The sequence below is a fragment of the Durio zibethinus genome, chromosome 16 (genome assembly GCF_047325235.1).
Source record: "Durio zibethinus cultivar Kanyao isolate XHJ-2024 chromosome 16, ASM4732523v1, whole genome shotgun sequence".
Lineage (NCBI taxonomy): Eukaryota > Viridiplantae > Streptophyta > Magnoliopsida > Malvales > Malvaceae > Durio > Durio zibethinus.
The window spans coordinates 19,005,984-19,025,640 of record NC_143177.1 but is presented as its reverse complement, the minus strand read 5'-3'; the positions used below and the strand labels follow the sequence as shown (position 1 = coordinate 19,025,640).

The 19,657-nt window shown below is 31.0% G+C and overlaps 1 long non-coding RNA gene and 1 pseudogene across 2 annotated transcripts; both read right to left on the bottom strand.

Moving 5' to 3' along the window:
- Positions 1-1,970: 1,970 nt before the first annotated feature.
- On the bottom strand, positions 1,971-4,311 carry LOC111298318 (putative cyclin-D6-1; annotated as a pseudogene). The gene is made up of 6 exons (XR_016328487.1): positions 4,020-4,311; positions 3,843-3,923; positions 3,651-3,746; positions 3,125-3,326; positions 2,886-3,016; positions 1,971-2,686 (listed from the first exon to the last, which is right to left on the bottom strand). The product of XR_016328487.1 is annotated as a putative cyclin-D6-1 (transcript).
- Positions 4,312-11,939: 7,628 nt separating this feature from the next.
- Positions 11,940-12,911, bottom strand: LOC149514401 (uncharacterized). The gene is made up of 2 exons (XR_016328486.1): positions 12,548-12,911; positions 11,940-12,110 (listed from the first exon to the last, which is right to left on the bottom strand). It is a non-coding gene; the product is annotated as an uncharacterized LOC149514401 (long non-coding RNA).
- Positions 12,912-19,657: the final 6,746 nt, after the last annotated feature.

Genomic DNA, 19,657 nt, shown 5'->3' with positions numbered 1-19,657 from the left:
AGGTCAATCAAATTAGGTCAACATGAGAGTAAGAAAGTTGTAAAGTGAGATGAAAGCTCTAAGGATACCTTTTATATAGCTAATGCAAAGATCAGATAAACGTTCCAGATTGTGCCACATGGTAAAAATGGTTACCGATGATGACTTTTCACATTTTCAACCCAAATTCATTTAATTGCCAATTGTTCTCTCTCTTTATTAAATGCATTTTCACTTTCTAATAACAAATCAATCTGTAAAAGGGGATGTTAATCACCTTAATAAAGCTAGTCACATTGACTAGGTCGATCATGCATTAATGCAAAAGGCAAGTTTATAAACCAAGAAAAACATCTAACATCGGTTACTACAATAGCATATTAGTGAATTACGATCAGATGCAACGTTGGGCACATAAAGCATGTTGACAACTAACTGTAGAACTACTCAATCCAATCTTCCTTCACATTGGCACCTACAGTCACCCACCTCGATGACTTAAGGTCAGATTAACTAGATAAATTTCCAAAGCCCACGCTTAACAAAGTTAAGCTCGATATCACTAAATACACATCAAATCGACTCACTCAACACTTGTCAGTCTGATACTCAAACTTCTCGATTGGGGATAGAATATTAGAGACATTTTTAGGTTCAAAGGGTATTTTAATCATCTTCTCTCATTAAAGACTGCTAGCAAACAATTAAAGATATTTTAGACTTTTGGACCGACCTGAATGTCAAACCAATATAAGGTCATAGTGCCACATTAGCTCAACCACCTTATCAATTTGCCCAACGAGCCCTTCTTAATGTTAATTTGTCATCCTCTGAATGGATGGTTAACGTTTAAATCAGCTCGGCCTACCAGGTCATCCCTTAACATAGGGCTGACTTTGAGCAGCTTAGGCTTCCCAAAACCTCTCATCTCCTAGCTATAAATAGAGCCATCTAGATGCCATCTAAACATTTGACACTCTCCATTTCCCTTATTATTCTTTTTATTTTCCCCTCTAGTTGATCTCGGACTTAAACTTTTGTCCTTAATCAATCTCTTTTTCTCTCTTGTGATTCTAGGATCTTACCTTTCTAGTTTAGCTCGGCACAATCAATAACTAAATGGATATTTCTACATGCATTAAAGTATTATGTTCAAATGATACACTTAGCATATTTATTTTTTATTATAAAAATTTAAGAGAAAATATTAAAACTTTTGTTATAATAGAATTTAAAAAACTTATAAGGTCAAAATTTTATGTGAAATATATATATATATATATATATTAAGTGAGTATATATAACTTTTTTTTCCTAAATATATAGTGGTGTATTAAAATTGATTTATATTTATATTTATGTCAATGGATAGCTTTTTATTTTTTGACTTATATTTGCAGTGGTCCAACTTTCCTTTGTGTATTGTTACTATCGCCACAGGAACATCGATTTTTCAAAATAGACGTTGGGATGTTATTTGGTAGATACAAAGAAGTTTGTTTGGTAAGGAAGTACATTATTTATAATAATTGTATTATAATTAATTAATTAATTATAATTTAAAATTATATAAAATTTAGCAAAATTTTATATGAAAATCATATTTTTAAGTAATAGATCTTTAAATAAATTTTTATTATGATTAAATAATTACAATAAAAAATATATAAAATTCTTTGATAAAAAAAAAAACAATTATGAAATTATATATATGAAATACTTCCGTCTAAAACTTCACTTATCATATATTAATTACTGCTGAATCACTACACTCCTATATAATTCCTTCTTAATAATAATTTGCCCTCAAAATGTTTCGATTTCATCAAATTATTTATAGAGCGGTTCTGCATTTCACAATTTAAATTTCACATTTTAAACCTCTTCTTCGCTTTATTTCCTTCATATTTTAAAATATAAAAATTTCATTGTGTTGTATTTATATCAGATTTAAAACAAAAAAGAAGGCAAACAATATTCCATTTTAATTTACCAAGAATATATTAATTTTGTTGTATTAGGAGTGCTGTCACTATTATTCTTCTGTCAGAAAGTAAGAGACACAACCAAAATAACGCCAAACCGACAAACAAAACTCCAAGCCTACAATTCAAAGTTATTTTTTGTCATTGTTTGGTGCCTAAAAGAAAAAAAAACAAAACAAAATTATCTTCTGTTTTTCACCCCTCAATTCTAGCTAAGAAAGAGAGTGGATTGGTGGCCATAACAAGTGCATAGCCTAGCAGTGATTGGGGTTGCTATGAACGAAACATCAACTTCTCATATTCATCTCTGGCATCCATTTCTCATTTTCGTTTCTTATTTGAAGGAGAGCTAGCTTGCTAGGGTCACTCTCAAAATGGGTCATTGATTAAAGCTGTTTTTTTGGGTGCATCATTGATTAAAACTTTTGATACAGTTTGACGATCAACTTCAACAGTATTGGACGTGGGAGAGGTGGACCGTTTCATTGTTCCAGTAATCATTAATTTTCCTTCTCTTTATGTCCCTCTCTGTTCTCAAGAGTAACGGTGGCATTGGTGGTTGTTGTAACGATGCCATTGATTGTTTCACTTTCTGAACTTATTGAAAAAGGCTGGTCAAGCACATTGACAGGCGTGTTGGAGCTCGAAACCATATCAAGCACTGATTCATATCCCTCCTTCACTATCTCTTGCGTCGAATTGTAGCATTTTAACAGGTTTTCCTGCAGCCAAATTAGCACGTATATAGGAAACGTTAATAAATTGGATGTTTAATTATCATTTTCAGAGTAAATTGTAAAGTGCATTTACTAAATAAAATAAAATAAAAGAATCTGTTGGTTGGTTTTTGTATTTCAATGCGTGGGAAATGTCAAATGGTATACTATTAAAAGTATATATGCCTAGATGGCTTCGGTTTACCTTATTTACATATGAACAGCTAGAAATTGCTTTTATAAAGCAGGGGAATTGCAAGGGAAAAAGTTCATGGGAAGCAGAGATAAGTGCCGATGCAGCAATTATTGATGGCTTGAACTCTAAAAGCTTTATATCTGTTACACACAAAAAAAAAATGGAAAGTATTTTGTGAGTTTTGAGGGAAGGAAATTAAAGTGGTGGTAGTTGCCTGCATTCTTGGTATATTAGGGAAGAAGACCTACCGATTTGAGCTTTAAAGATTATTTCAACAGCTCGAGCTTTAAGGGCTTGCCTTAATGGATGGTCTTTGAGCTTGAAGAATGAAATGAAAAAAGAGACGAAAGAGAAAGGAGTAATTGAACGCATTCGCCATTTTAGTGCTCCCAAGATTAGGTATTCCATTCGCTTTATTGTTTGTGCATCAAACATGAAACCTCCATCACCCTGTATATTTTCCACAGCAAAAGATTACATAAGGACACCTCTACCATATAAAAGTTCTCCTTACTAATGTTACGGTTGTCAATGCCAACATGGGAATTTTAATCAGGATACAGTAATTTAATCCAATATATATATCTACAAAAAGGCTTAAAATTTTAACAAAAATTATATATAAATTTAATAAAAACAAAACAAATACATTTTGTGCCTAATGTATCCATACAAACTGTAACACAATAATTTTAATATTCTACATATGTTAAACACAAAATAAATGGATACAATACATGAATTGCCTACTACATCTAAGTATAAGAATTTTACCTGAAAATCGGTGAGAGAGAACTCTGTTTTCTTCAGCTTGGCAGCCAAAGAGACGCAAGAAATTGCAAGAAGTCTTAGAACCCATGTCTTAGGTTGCTGCAACTAGCATCAAGGTTCAGTCGTTAGTTTTGCGGCTCTATAAACTGAAATAAACGCTGCTACTTAATACTAACGGGTCTAAGGATTCTTTACCGGTATTCCTTGGCTTGATAAGAAACGATCGAGATAATTGACAGCAAGATATGATAAAAAGGGACCGAATTTGCAAGAAAACTGAAACGAGTCAAATTCATCATTTCCATAAGCATAAATGAAATTAACACACGGTTAACTCTTTCTTCTCAGAAATTAAGTTGGTTATTTACTTGCCTGTGAGATTGAAGAGATAGCTTCTCGTCTGACAGAAATATCAAGATCTCTAGCTTTGAGAGTGTTTAAGTAGTTCTCTGAGGGCATGTAATCAGATTCAACCAGGAAGAGGGAAGGGATAGAAGCAGGGCAGAAGTCATTGAAGTTTGTTAGTGGGTTTTCAAGATCGAACTCCATAAATTGATTATAGTCCGTTAAAGGTCAGCTCAGTGGCGTTGAAGAGAGAGCACCACTATCTCTATGTACATTGTGTATAAAGAGAAGTGCAATAATGAGAATACAACAAGCATGGAGGGAGAGAGTGGGAAAAGAGGAGGGACAGTTATTTGTTCTTTTTCTCTTTCTCAAAAGATGGGGACTGTGGACTGGAGTCTTCGGTAATTCACCACTTAATTTTGCTGCTTTATTTTGGAAATTCACTATATTTTATATTTTCTTCGTCCGTTTTGAGTTTCAAAAGTCAAAAGAGTTATCCTTATTTTTCTTTCTCTTTGGTGGATAAAACGTTTAGAGTAGGTTAGCCGTCTCCAAGGTTACAAAAGAAATCCTCGATTTACAAAGAAATTTATGAATTTTTTGAAAATTTTTAAACTTATAAATTATTTATTAACAGAAAATTATACGAATTTAAATCTAAATACTTTGTATCTAAATTTTAAATTTTAATTATTTGTATCAACTTCTATCTCTATCGATAATTATCTTTATTTTTCGTTATTTCGCTTTTCCTATATTTTTTTTCTCTTTTCCTAAAAAAACCACTACGGGAGTAGTGATTCTCTCTCTATGTGAGAAAAGCAACAATTTTTAAGACTCTATTTGATAATGACCAGGATGAAATTGAAAATGTATTGTTAGTAAAATTAAATATAATAATGATAAAATTAAAATTAATAACAAAAATATATATTTAAAAACAAAAATAACATCGATAATAAAATTAGATATGATAATTTATTGCTTCACCAAAGACAACCAGACCAACTATCTTAATTATTATTATATATTTTTGAATTCTTTATTTAAGCAGTTGTCTGTTATAGAATCCAGAAATTTTCACCTCTTATTTAATCATTGGACCCTTCACCTTGATTTTCAATTGGAGGAGTTGTGGAGATTTTGGCTCCCGTAATGCAGTTGAGGTTCCGAACAGAAAAATGTGGAAGTGATCGGATAGTCCTAGGCTCTTAGTGCAAGGTTTGAGGGTAGACGTCAGGAGAAGATCATTTGGTGAATCAACAAGTGGCAGGTCCAAATTCGTCATTCACTCATTCTCAAGTCTCAACTGTTTTGGCTTTTGACCTTCCAGGAGGGAGGAGCTCAGGGCAATCAATCACTATATTTTCAATTCATTGCTAGTCATTTAAGTTATTTATGGATGACGGTTAGACTTAGATTATGTTAGTGTTACCTGCAATTAGGGTTTCAGTAGCAATGGAATAAACTATTTTGTAAGTGCTCAACAAACTTGCGGAAAAGTCATCTCTGTTACAAGATATGGATAAATCTAAACCATTTTCACAACACTTGTTTTGAGAAGCTGATACGTTTCAAAAGATGCTAGTTTTTTCTATGCACAAGAATAGTCAGTGATTATTGGTTTAATTTATGTTGGGTTTTTGAAAACATATGGTTTAAGGATTCGAAATAAAGGTTTGAAGATCTTAGGAGCTATGGTGTATTATTCCACATAAACCATCAAAATTAAAGATATTTACAAATTTTGCTTCAAAGTTATTAGTTGTGTGTCATAATTTACACTAATTTATTAAGTATTGTTCGTTTTAATTTATTAAATTTTACAATTTTGTTTTACAAAAAATTTCTTATAAATTAAAAATGGTATGATAAATTATATCCCAAATCAAATTTTAATATATAGTCCATGCCATGGCTCCTTTTTAAAGTTATGACATCTTCTTCTACTCCAATAAAAATATATTATCTTGGATGAAACATTTATAGTATTTTAAAGCCAACTCTAATACTAAATATCATAATTTATATCAATTTGATAGTTATTATGAACTTTGATCTATTATACCTCATAATTTTACCCCACCTCATAAATTAAAATTATTGTGAATATTTATATCCAAAATTGAATTAGAATGCACGGTGGACGTGAGATTCATGCCCACTTTCTAAAATAATGGTACTGTGCTTTCCCTGGTATTTTGCTCAAATTAATATTGGTGCAACTGCTCCATTTTTCTGTTTAAAATTTTTCACCTAATTAGGTAGAGGTTACCAAAAAAAGAAAATAAACGAAAATGCGGTCAGCTATGCCAATTGCAGAAGATAGAAATCACCTACTTATAATTGAATGTCAAGCAGGGAGTAGTTCAAAAAGATTCAAGGAGAAAGTTGATATGCATTTCCTGATAATTGAAATAGATATTTAACCAATGGCATTTTTAATTTGCCAGGACAAGAAAAAAAAATACATGGTTTCTAGATATATTTTGCATTGCTCAATCCTTTCCACAAATATGAAATATCAAGCATCGGCAACCAGTTCGACCTCTCCAATCCTCCACCCACCCAGGCAATATTTATAATCGACAAAAATTACAAGGACAATGGCAAGTTTTGAATTGTGTTTTCCTATTTGCACCAAACCAGTAACAACTCCATGTGAAAATCTTAAAATATTTCACTTCCCACCATTCCTATATACAACTAAAAAGGCTCCAGAACCAACCCTGCAATAATATCTTCTGGTAATCTACCATGGAAGCAACTTTTATCTCATGGCAGGCGAGTTCGTAACTCCTGGACAGCTTTGGGTTAATTTTCTGTTTGCAAGTAGAAAGGGGTAAGAGACTATCAGTAAGACAGTAAAAATTGTATGAATTAGAGTACTCCAAAGTCTGGAGAGTTGTAATTTTTAAAGGGTTTTTTAATTGATTAGAATTGATGGAAGTCAAATGAGGAAGATGGTATGTGTTGAATTTTGGCTAAAGTGAACTCATCTGATGGGTCTTAATTTCTTAATTTCTCATGCAAACAAGACAAAAGGTGGGTGGTTACAGAGTAGACCAGCTGCAGGTAAAGTATCCATGGTCTTCAATTAAGAAACTTTGAGGCTCACAAAAATCCAAACCAGATAAGGATTTAAGAAAATGTGTTTTAAGGACCAATGGTTACTAAAATTCATTAAATCATGTTTCGTTGGTGTTGTGGGCCTATAACTAAAATTGTCTCTAATGTCCATGCCATTGACTCGTGTAGTGGGACCATTTTTTTTTAAGAACTTTTATAACACAGTCCATGGAATAAGCCATACACATCTGAACATGCATTTCATTTTCTGCTGCTTTTGCAGTATGCACAAATGTTATGGCTTGCTTAGTGCTTAGTTCTAAAGCGATCATTTAAAAGATCTAATTGTACATCTTTAAGAGAAAGAGAGAGAGAGAAAAGTCATAAAAAGCTTCTTAAACCTGTTTTGTTCCTTAATATAATACAAAAATGTTGGTCCCTTTGCCCTGTTTCAATCTAAATGTCTCAACCCAAAGTAAATGGGAACACAAGACAAATGGTCTAACTCTAAAGACCAAACCATCAAATGTATGGTCATTTTTAAGTGAGATAAAGGATTCCAACAAGACTCTCAAATGCACTTACTTTTGAAATTTTAGATACCAGTTCATTAACTGCTTTGACCAATGCTTTTAGTGCTTGGAACCCACATGGAGCTAGTTTCTTTTTTTCCACTTTTCAAGGAGCTACTATTAGAATAGATAATATTGATGTTGCATTCACAACTGCTACTGCAATGCAAAGGGAGCTATACCGGGGGCCAGATCTCAATTGCTCTTAGAATTTTTTTTTTTTAATGCAACTGATGGTTGGGATCCTAGCTTCGGGTGAATTTGGGGCAAGACCTGGTCCAAGAGTGCAAAAAGTTTTTTTTTTTTTTTTTTTTTTTGGGGGGGGGGGGGGGGGGGGAGGGGGTTTATAGAGGATATAAACCAATTATATGTGTAAATTGATGAGTGCTAATTATTTGATAAGTGGTCCCCAAATTGTATTGATAATTAGGCTGCAAAATCTCAATAATTGGGTGACAATCCAATTATTAAGACTGTTTAAACGCCCCATTATGTTTATAGCCTTTTCGAATATATCCATATTTTGGAGTTATTATCAATTAAGCACGTTGGTTATACGGTTGTAATAATGAAATCTAATAATTTAGTTCAATCATTTTACGGTCATTCTATTCTGATTATAGATATATAGTTCGCCTTCAAATTCTATGGTCATTTTCATAAATTCATAGGCTATGTACCTTTTTTTTTTCTGGTAAAGGATTATATTCCTTCAGTCTAGTAATATAATTAAAATTTGAGTAAATTTCATCAAGATCCTTCGATTTTGAGCAGAATTCAGCAAAAATTTATTAGTAGGAAGAATAGATAATTTATCTCAAACTTTTCAATTTCATAGGACAAGAAGTACTTCAGTTTGTCATCTATTTGATATTTTGTTAACAGCCTTATTTTGAAAGCATTTCACCGGCCCTTCAATATCATGCTGAAGCTAAAAAATTGAAAGACTGCCAACAAAAGAAACTAAAGAGACTGCATCAGTGGAATGTGAATTAAGAAGCTTCATATTACCAATGGAAGCCTAATTACAAAGATTTGTTTGGCTTCATGCGTACCTTCAACAGAAATCATATTCTTTGCGTTATTGGAAACTGACGATGGATATTGAGATGTTCTTTCATATATTCCAGGCCTCAAATGGATAGCTGCCGCATTTGCAGCTTTCAACTTATTGCCTTTATTTATTTATCTCCATCCTAGAAGTTCTTGGAGCAGACAGACCAGCATAAGAAGCCTGAGAGACTGAGCGATATTCAGCTGCATGACCCATTTCTTTGCATTTTACTTATGGGATACTTGGCCGATTAACAGAGCTCTCCCTACATTTCTCATTCTGATTTGTTGAATCTAATGACTGAGATTGACCATCTGACATAACTCCATTAAAATTACTAGGTTGTCTCTCAGTCGTCCATGAAGAACTCGATGAGGGTTCCTCCTTTGGGCTTACTTGGTTGAACTTCTGTTCAGAAGAAATGCGCCCAGTGGTAGATGAAACTCCAACAGCTGCAAAGAGAGGAGAATGTTTGGACAGCCAAAAGAAAGCCTAAATGAAATTTACCCTTAAAATTTTCAAATTATTTTAGAAATGTATGTTTGTAATATTAAAATCTCTCATTTACGAAGTAATCATCAAATTTCTCCAAACGCAGCTTTTCCCTAATTTATTGTTTGACTATGAAGTTACCACAAGTTTTAACTCTTTCAATTTCAAGTTCTTAATGCAACTATCAGAAAATTTTGCCTTTTAAATTAAATGATGATGACAGAACTCTCTAAACAAAAAAATACAATTACATAGTTTCAATTATATTAAAAAAAGAATAGAACTACTCCTGCTCGTTATTTTCTAATAGATTTTGTGTTAACAATTGATATTATTATGATTGTATTAAAATATATTTTTTATTATTAATTTTAATTTCACTGACAGAAAACTCAGTTTTCTTATTATTTTTATTTTAATCTTGTCGAAATCAATATTATCGTGCATCCAAATGAAGATGATACAACTCTCTAAACTAAAATTACAATTACAAAGTTTCAATTATGTTAAAAAAAAAAAATAGAACTACTCCTGCTCATTTTTTTCTAATAGATTTTGTGTTAACAATCAATATTATTATGATTGTATTAAAATATTTATTTCATCATTAATTTTAATTTTATTGACATAATATTTAATTTTTTTATTATTTTTGTTTTAATCTTATCAAAATTAACATTACCGTTCATCCAAATGAACTTTATATATGTACAACTATCTTTTGAAACAATTACTTTAAAGAATTAAAGAAGGTACAAATATGAATAAATATCATAAAATTTGAGACGTATATATAGTGTTATCTTATTGTAAACTCCACACATAGACGGTAAATTAAACTACTTGTTCATGCACTGAAATTTTTTACCCCATATTCCTTTGGGCATTAACTTCAAAGAAGCTCAATACTTAATTATGAATTCCGAAATCTTAATGGAATCCGAAGCAGCGGTCCTTCAATAAGCAAATGGGCGATCGATTTCTTGAATTAATGCCCAAATTAACTAAATTTATACTAACTTTTAAAACGGTAGCTAGCATGAAATAATTACTTTGTCGCATCTTCTGCTAATATTCCCTAGTTTTCTTATCCTTTCTCGCTGGAATTCATCCTACACACCATAGGATTCTTCTTAAAAATAGCGTCTTTCTTTTTAATTTTTTTTTCTTTTGTTGCTAATCAAATGGGTCACTCTCTTAATCCTAGATGTTAAAATAATCCGATTTGGGTGAATGAATGCAGGGTTTTGCCTTTTAAAATAGATAGAAGCAAACCGGGAGACAAAAAGCTAGAGATATCAGAAAGAAGCCATAACTTCGAAATGCCTTTGAAGAACGTTCCATTTTTTTGGGGGTTGCTTCAAGGTTGCTCCATCCCCTTTATTCATATATTTACACCTTTTTTTTTCCTTCCTTCTTTTTCTTTTCTTGTTGGTTGTCATCTTTGACGATTAGAATGGATTCCCATTTCTCGGTGCAAGAGAAAGCCTAAATAAAGACCCAAGAATCCCATTTCCACTCATTGGAAGACCAATGCCCTTTTGCTTTTTCCTCTCTCTTTCCACATTAATTTATTGACTATAATTATTCATTTGTTAAAAAAAAAAAAAACTTTGGGGTGGGGGTGGATGTGTTTGAAGTGGAGAATTGTAGAAAAGGATGAGAATTGCAGGAGGGTGATCAGAGGGGAAAAATTGCACGCTTGGAGTGATAATGCATAGAGAAGAGAAGAGTGCAAAATCTTAAAATTGGAAGTTAAGACAAGACAGAGATACACATGCAGTCATATGATGAGTGAAGTTTCACGCCATACCACACCATGCAGTTAACACCAACATTGTATTGCTTAGTTTATAATACTAAACTAGAATATAGAAAATTCCCAAGTGGGCCTTTTTTCAACATTGTGACAAAAATAAAAAACCAACACCAATTATTTATGTTTTTCGGAACAGATTGCCAGATCCAGCCCCCAATCCCTGCAAATCCAACAAGCAGGAAGAGACAAAAATAGGACTTACTTACTGCAAAAGGTTTCGCAGCTCACAGGATTTTTTTTTTTTTTAAATTACGGTGGAATTAATGAATTAATGAATTAATGAAGGATTTCAAGTTATGATGAAGAGATGAACTTAAGCTGATGTATATTAACTATCAAGCAATTAAAACATCAGGTTGGTTTATATGTACCTATACAATTAAAATTAAGTGACCTTGAGTAGTGATCATGAATTCTTTTTTTTTTTAATTGAGCTTAAATTTTGAATAGCGTGATATTCAAGCATTGTAAACACCATATAAATATATATATATATATATTTTTAATAGGAGTCATTTGAAATGTTCCTGAATCTCAAGTTAGTGTCGAGATATTCATTCACAATAGCTTAAACTTTAAGATTTTGATTAAGCTTTAAACTAACCTGTTTGGCTTTAAATTTACCATTGGAAGTTTGAGCTTAGCTTGGATTTTGAACTCAAACTAAGCCCATTCGCTATTTTGTAATTGTTTTATTTTGCTGCTATTATCACTTTTTCGAAAATGATAAAAAAATTGAAATGATAAGTTACGGTGTTTGAATTTGGATCAAAATTGCTCTAAAAATAAAGTTTTTGGGATGAAATTTGAAATTATAAGAGATAACGTAGGAAAGTCCCTTGGGATGGAATCCATTTTTTTATCTTGAATTCGATTGAGACTTGGAGGCTTATTTAATCAGCACAGTAAAGCACATTAAAGGGGGGTGGAAGAATCCATTAGAGAAGATAACAGCTTCAATTCTCATTGCAATTAGAAGTTGATTCTTTGCCAAAAAACCATCGACAGTCATATCTGTTTTCATCTCATCACCCCACATTCGACTATACTGTTGCCACCATCCCTCGACTGTCGCACACCATCCCGCGATTATCACCTGCCATTGAAGTCTAAAACCCAAAATTATCTTCCCAAACAGCTAGCCAAGACCAATATTCTCAAACCCTTGTCAACATCAATTCCATCACCACTCTTGCCACAGAAACCTAACAACTAGTGTACTACCAAACCTAGCAATAAGCATAACCAAGCCATTACACAAAAAATGAAAAACCCAGACACAATTAAGCCGAAAACCAGTTCATATAGAGAGAAGCAATTAAAAAAGACAAGACCGTAATAAACTCATAGCAGGAAAACAAATCACGGAATATTAGAGAAGATTATTTAAAGTCCAAGTTCACCAAGTTGTTAAGAAGGCCGAACTGGTGTTTTACGGAGTTTTAAACAGCAGCAACTAAGGTGGCCAACGACAACAGGTGAACTTTCACAGATCGAGACCCATGAACGAGAAAAGCACGAAAAGGTGAAGAACATACTGAAATACCTAATCAATTCGAGTGGTGGAGGCCAACGTTCTAGAGGGTTTTAGGTCGCGGCTTTGGTGGCAGATCTGAGACATTAGGGGACGATTTTCAAGAATCTGACCCTATATCCGAGACGAAGAGGCCGAAAGGGGGTTCGTGGTGAATTTTGGGCTTCAACGATGGTCGACCGACGACAGCCGGCGGTGTCACCATAACTGACAGTGGTGGTCGAAAATCGCAGGGAGAGAAAGTTTAGAGAGACTTTTGAAGAGAGAGAGAGTGAAGAAGAGGGAATGAACGCATTTTGATTTTTTTGGGCAGTTTATAGCTTGAGCAAAACTACTTCGTTTTGCCTAAAGAATAGTGAACCAAGTTGTGCTGACTCCAAGCCAAGCTACAAGTGAAACCGTCTTCAAGCCGCACCGAGCCATTGAGTCGAGCCGAAAGTAAATTTAAATTTTTTTTTTAATTTTTGTATTTTTTATATTTATTTAAATAAAAAGGTTTTATTTAAATAAAAAAATAAAGACAAAATAAAATCTTACTAAGATATTAGGAGGTTTCAAAATTTAAAAAAAATAATTTTTAAAAAATAAAATTTAAAGAAAATAAAAATAAAATCTTCTGACATATTGAAAGATTGAATTTTTAAAAATGAGTTTTGAGAAATAAAATCCTACCAACATAAGGTAGGATATTTTATTGTAGACAAAATTTTTTGATAATGAAAATCAATTTTGAATATTTAATAATAGAATTACTAAAAACGTTGCAAATAACTTTTTTTTTTTGTAAATTCTTAAGTGAGAAATTTTTTTTAAATTTTACCAATATATTAGAAAATTTATAAAAAAATTTCAACATCAAAATTTTCAAAAATCCTATTTGTCACAAATAAAGGTTTTTGTATAAAAATTAAATGAATCCAAACGATGAAGCTTCATTAAGCGTGATAAATAGTCTCCTTGAATACTTTTGAGATGAGAGAATGACCTAAAATTATTAACAATATATTAGAATAATTTAAGGACACTTTCTAATATTAAATTATTTGGTAAAATCTTTTAAGGCTTTGGATAATATGAAATCAATTGGTATCATCTTTTAGATGGTTGTAAGGGTGTTATAATTTTTTTTACACATAATTGTACTCTCAAACCTAATTTTGATTTTGTAGACTATAATTAACCTTTTAAAAATCCATAAGTTAATATTGAAACATCTCTTTAAAATGAGATAGATTTAATTAAGTGACCAATCACACTTAAATAAAAAAGATTGATAGCGACTTCTAAGTTTATATCTAGCAATAGATTTATAGACCTATACATTATAACAATTTAGTGATTTTATTAGGGATAGCTAAGAGTTAGACAAGTAAATGAATTCATATTATCCAAGCTTAACTTAATAAGTTTTATTTTCTTTAAAAGTTTTTTTTCTCTTATATTTTATTTATTGTCAACATGTAATAGTCCGTCATTTATTTGCATTTCATAACATGAGCTTTACACCCGAGCTATATTCCTTAAGAAAGAGTAAAGTACATACTTTTTTGTGAGATTTTATGTCTTCGAATAATTTAGCAAAATACTCTCATTCAAATAAAACTATTTTCGTTTGTACCTTATTATAGGTGAAGATTAGAGTGTCATACTAGTTTATGATGGACAAGGATGTGAGAAATAAGTTGAGAACTATTAGATTGTGAACCCAAACCACATGTAATAAAACATAATAAGCCAACCTTAAGTTAGAGCCATGTTTATCCATTATTAGAATGTAACCCTAGTTAGGACGTATGAACGAACTTTTTTAGCTTCATTTGTATCAACCTTATGAAATATTGAGAAATTTTATTTGATCACTTATTTATTGTTAAGTTGTTATATGTCAAACTTTAATACAACATCATTAACATATGCATTCACCCATGCATCATATTGTGGCAAATATTAGTATATGCATTCATTTATCCCTTTATACATTAGTATGCATACATTCATTTGTTTATGCACCATAATTTGTTATGTTTCAGGCATTCAAGGCATGCATTCATTCATTGCATATAGGAATCTTAAGCAAGTTAGGATAATCTTGAAAACTTTTTTGCATAAGCACTTGGTAACATAAACATGCTGCTTGTGGTACATAGGGTTCAAAAATAGATCAACCATCCAAGAATTCTATTCAACCCACTCACCATTAGTGTAATATCAGGGCCTAAGTTAGACGCATGGAGTAAGAGAACATAAACCACTTTAAAAAAATAAAAAGGGCCCAAGAACAGCTTAAGGGAAAGTTAAATAAAAATTCTAAAAGCTTTAAACAACTTGAACAAGGGAAAACTATGGAATAAAATGCTAGTCCCCAAGATCATCCATCATAAGACGTCATTGACATTTTACAATCTCTTAAGCATGGCCCATACTAGGCCTAATTCTTTCAAGAAATTTTTTCACAACAATTTACGTGTCTTGCAAGATATATTTATCTTAAGATGTTGTCTGTATCAACTCATGGGTAGTTTCAAAGCTTCATTAATCCTATCTTCATAGAAAAAATAGTTGAATCAGTTCAATTCCCTAGCCTAGATGATCCAAAGAAGAAAAAAAAGCTAAAGCTAAAGGAAGTCGAGACATTAAAAGACTCAAAACCTGAATAAAAGATAAACCTATTGGAAGAGATGTTGGGAGTTATCGAAGGGATAGATTTTTATGGCTCTGTGAATACGGTCAAACTATGCTGGGTTTTTTATGTAGTTATCCCATCAAAATTCAAAGTCTCGGAGTTTGAGAAATGTGATAGTACTAAGTTTTTAGTGACTCATGTCACTATGTAATTTCAAAATATGGTCGCTTATACTACTGATGAACAGTTGTTGATCTATATTTTTCAAGATAACCTTACTAGCTCTATTGCTAGGTGGTATATCCAGCTAGACAAAACTTGCATTACTTTATGGAAAGAACTTGTTCGAGCATTCATTGCACAATAGTGCCAAATCATAAACTTGACTCCTGATCGCCTTTCTTTATAGAGCATAAAGAAGAAGATGACAAAATCATTTAAAAAATATGCCTAAAGATAGAGGGCATGATTGCTTAAGTTCAACCACTTCTAATTAAGAAAGAGATCATGATACTATTTATCAATACTCTAAAGGCACCTTACTATGATAAAATGATAGAGAATGCAACAAAGCATTTTTTTGACATGAGGATCTCATGGGAGATTATTGAAAATGCCATCAAGAATGGCAAGCTTAAGGAAAGAGAGATCACAATACAAAAAAAGGTGGGATGCCCAAAAGGAAAAAAATTGAAGCCCAAGTTGTGAGTTTAGAAAGGCAATAGCTCAAAAGTTTTGCTCTGTTTCCACAATCGATTTATCCTACTTACTACCCTACAATTAATGGTATTGCACAAGCCCTTTACCAACCTGTTCCACAACTAGCTCAGGCACTCACTTACCAACGAATCTTTCAAACACTTGCATATGGGCCTAGTTCTATCACTATACCAATTTCAAGGCTTGACAATCAAGTAAGTGGTTTGAGAAAATTTAAGAATAACCAAGGGAAAGTTCACATTTATCTTATCTCCATAACATATACTAAGCTATTCTCGAAACTAGTTAAGAATAACCTCGTATCACTAAAAGAAAATGAAATTTTAGCGATAATGAAAATGGTCACTAAAAGCTTACAATTTAGTCAGTAAAACTTATAATGACAATGAAATTTTAGTGATAATGTATATGGTCACATCATACTTATAATGAAAATTTTAAAGATTTCATAACAATTTTTTTATCATTGCATAAAAATTTAAAACAATTAATTAGGCAATGATTGTGAAAAGGAATTATGAATATGACAAAAATTTTATATAAAATATTTTAAAAAATCAATTAGGCAACAACTAGTTTCTAGTCACTATAATTGTTATTGTAATAAAAAATACATTTGTTCATATACAAATTATTATTGCAATAAAAATTAATTTTTTAATTTGGTCAATATAAATAGTGACAAATTAGTTTGTAGTCATTATAATTTTCACAATAATGACAATTTCAATTGTCACAATAGTAAATGAATTATTGTGATGAGATGTAGTTTATATTAATTTGTTATAATTAATTGTGACAAAATTTGTTATAACAAATAGTAAATTATGAAATGACAAATAAATTTTGTTGTCACAGTAATGTTAAAAAATAGTTACCACTTTACATGTTGTCATTAGTGTATTATTTCCTTCCAAAAATCAAGTGGCACCAATTTTTATATCTTATTAGTGACAATTTATTTTAAGTCAAAAAATATTATTATAGTGATGATTTAATTGTAAAGAAACTTAAACTATCACAATTACTATTATAATAGTGACCAAATAACAATGCGTCACAATTACTTATGACAATAATGTCACACAAAAATTTTGTCACAATAAACCTAATATTTGTTACGAAATTGCTTATGGTCACAAAAAATTTGTCACTAAAACCCTTAACTATTGTAGTGTATCTCTAATATATTTGGAACCATTGAAACCACTCTATCCCAAATGTATGACGCTAATGCCATGTGTGATTATTATAAAGGGAACGTGGGTCATTTTATAGAAAATTATCCTGCTTTCAAGCATAAGGTGCAAAATTTGATCTATGCAGGCTTGGTAAGCTTCGATGAATTAGAGGGGTTGAATGTTAGTCCTTTGTCCGATCACAAAAAAAGGGCATAATTTTGGTAAGAAAGTTAAGGTTGGTTGGAAGCTATTTGTCATTTTAGAATTTCTTGTAGAGTAATGTTAGAATTTCTTTTATATAATAAGATTTTATTTTTTATCATTTTAATAAAAAAGGCAAGTATTATGCATCTCATTATATTTTCTCTTCCATTCAAACTATATTCTATGCTTTAATATTTCCCATATCCTTTTTTATTCCCATTCTCAAATTCTAAATGATGAATGTTTAAATAATGATAACAATAATTTTGAAATTTAATTTAGGAAACTCATTAATATTGATGAGCTTGATTCGTGGAGATTATTTAAGCAAAAAAAGCAAGTTGTGTAAAAAAAAGTAGATATCATTCATGAAAAAAGAAAATAGACCTATCTTGAAAGCATCCACCAATCTATTTTCATTCAAGAGATGGTTTTTAAAGAAATAATTCATATTTGATGTGAAAAATGAAAATTTTTCTTTTACTATTCATAAATATGAAATCATTTATTGCTACCCCTTTTAAGCTTTTTATGTCTTTTTAAAAGAACCTCAACCAAATATCACTAACTATGTTAGGGGGCAAATTTTAGGAAATGACCTATTTTGAAAAAAAAAAGCAAAAAGTCATAAAAGGTCTCAAATATAATAAGTAAAAAACAAAAAAAACCCTTATATGAAAAGAAAAGCAAATGCCAAAATGACATGAGGGGCAAGGTACAAAAAAATTCATTTTGTAAGTGAATATTGAATAAGAAAAGATGGAACGTGCAAATGAAAAATGAAATAACAAAGATTAAGGCAAAGTGCCAAGTCACTTTGCATGATGAGAAATAATCCTTTTGTTTGAACCTAACATATGTTTTGAGCTTATTTTATCCATTTTTTCATGACCCCTCACCATAGCCTACGTTATATGCCTTAGAAGTCCATTTTGATTAAATGTGAATACTTGAATTGAATAATCATATACTGAGCTAAAGCATGCTAGTAAGGAATAATGAGATTTTAATTTGTTCTCATATTCTAGAGTTTGATTTAAAATGTATGAGAGATATCAATAATGGATTAAGTGAAAATAAATAAGAAGAAGAAAAGAAAAAAAATAAAAAAATGTGAAAAATGAAAAAAAAAAAAAAAAGAAAAAAGAAAAAAGGAAAACACAAACTAAAAACTTGAAAGGGCAATTTGGGTAAAAAAATTTTGAATTGAAAACAAAAAAAGTAGTTTGGTAGAAAGTCTTGCTAAACTAGGGTAAGATTCAATGAGCTCAAAATGATTTGAAAATTCAATGGAATGAGTTTTTTAAAAATTCTGGATAAATGTTAAAAATTATCTAAATACTCATTATTTGGACATGGTTATATCATTCAAACACTTATCCTAGTGATATGCTTTGAATTTGTTCCTTTGCCTATTTATTCTTTACTAGACTCTTTCTTGTATTAAGTATCCCTTTCTTTCAATATGCCTTTTTCTCTCTCATTCTTGCATCTTCTAGAATAAATTGAGGAAATGTATAATTGCATTATATTTGTCATGAATGGAAATGATAATGAATAAATAAATGATAATGTTGATTGGTGATTTTTGTCATTCAAATAAAAATAGTGACCAAAGTCAAGATATCGTTCCAATGAAAATTAGCTAAGAAGTCCAGGTAAGTAGCTATTATTGCCACACTCTATCAAAAGTTAATTCATTCTATTATAAGAAACATTACTAAGCTAGCTTCAATAAGGTAGTAAAAACAAAGAATAGAAGGGCACGTAATCAAAAACAAGATTAACAAATACAAGGAACGCATACTTGAAAACTTAAGAAAAATAGTAGTTAAATTACATTGAATTAATTCTAACATCATTGAAAAGTAAATCTAAACTATTGAACATAAATTAGGAAGATAAACAACAACCAAAAAGTAGGTAAGAGTTCAAAACAAGAAACTTGCACATAATCAAAACTACCTCTTAACTAAAACCTAACGAACTCTTAACTTCCAAATGAAATGCACATCTAATCCTTCATGAAATTAATCTAAATAGAATCTTGAATGTAAAAACAATAGTGGAACATAAATCAAAACACAATTGAAGTGACCTTACACAAGAAAAATCACAAGGAAAGGTTGGAATCATGAAAAATTGAAACTAATTTCAAAATCTAGAAATGCAACAAATTCAAAATGAAAATTTGGATCTACAATCCTATAGTGCAAATTATCATAACGTATCAGTTCAGGAACTCAATCACTAAATGTAAAAAAGTCAAGAGTCATCACCAATCTTTTTTGTTGAGGTGCAATTAGTTACCAATCCTATCTTTTAGTCTACGAATTTGAGGTTATGTTCAAGAGTACGATTACATGTAGGGAAGTTTATAACACCCCTACAACG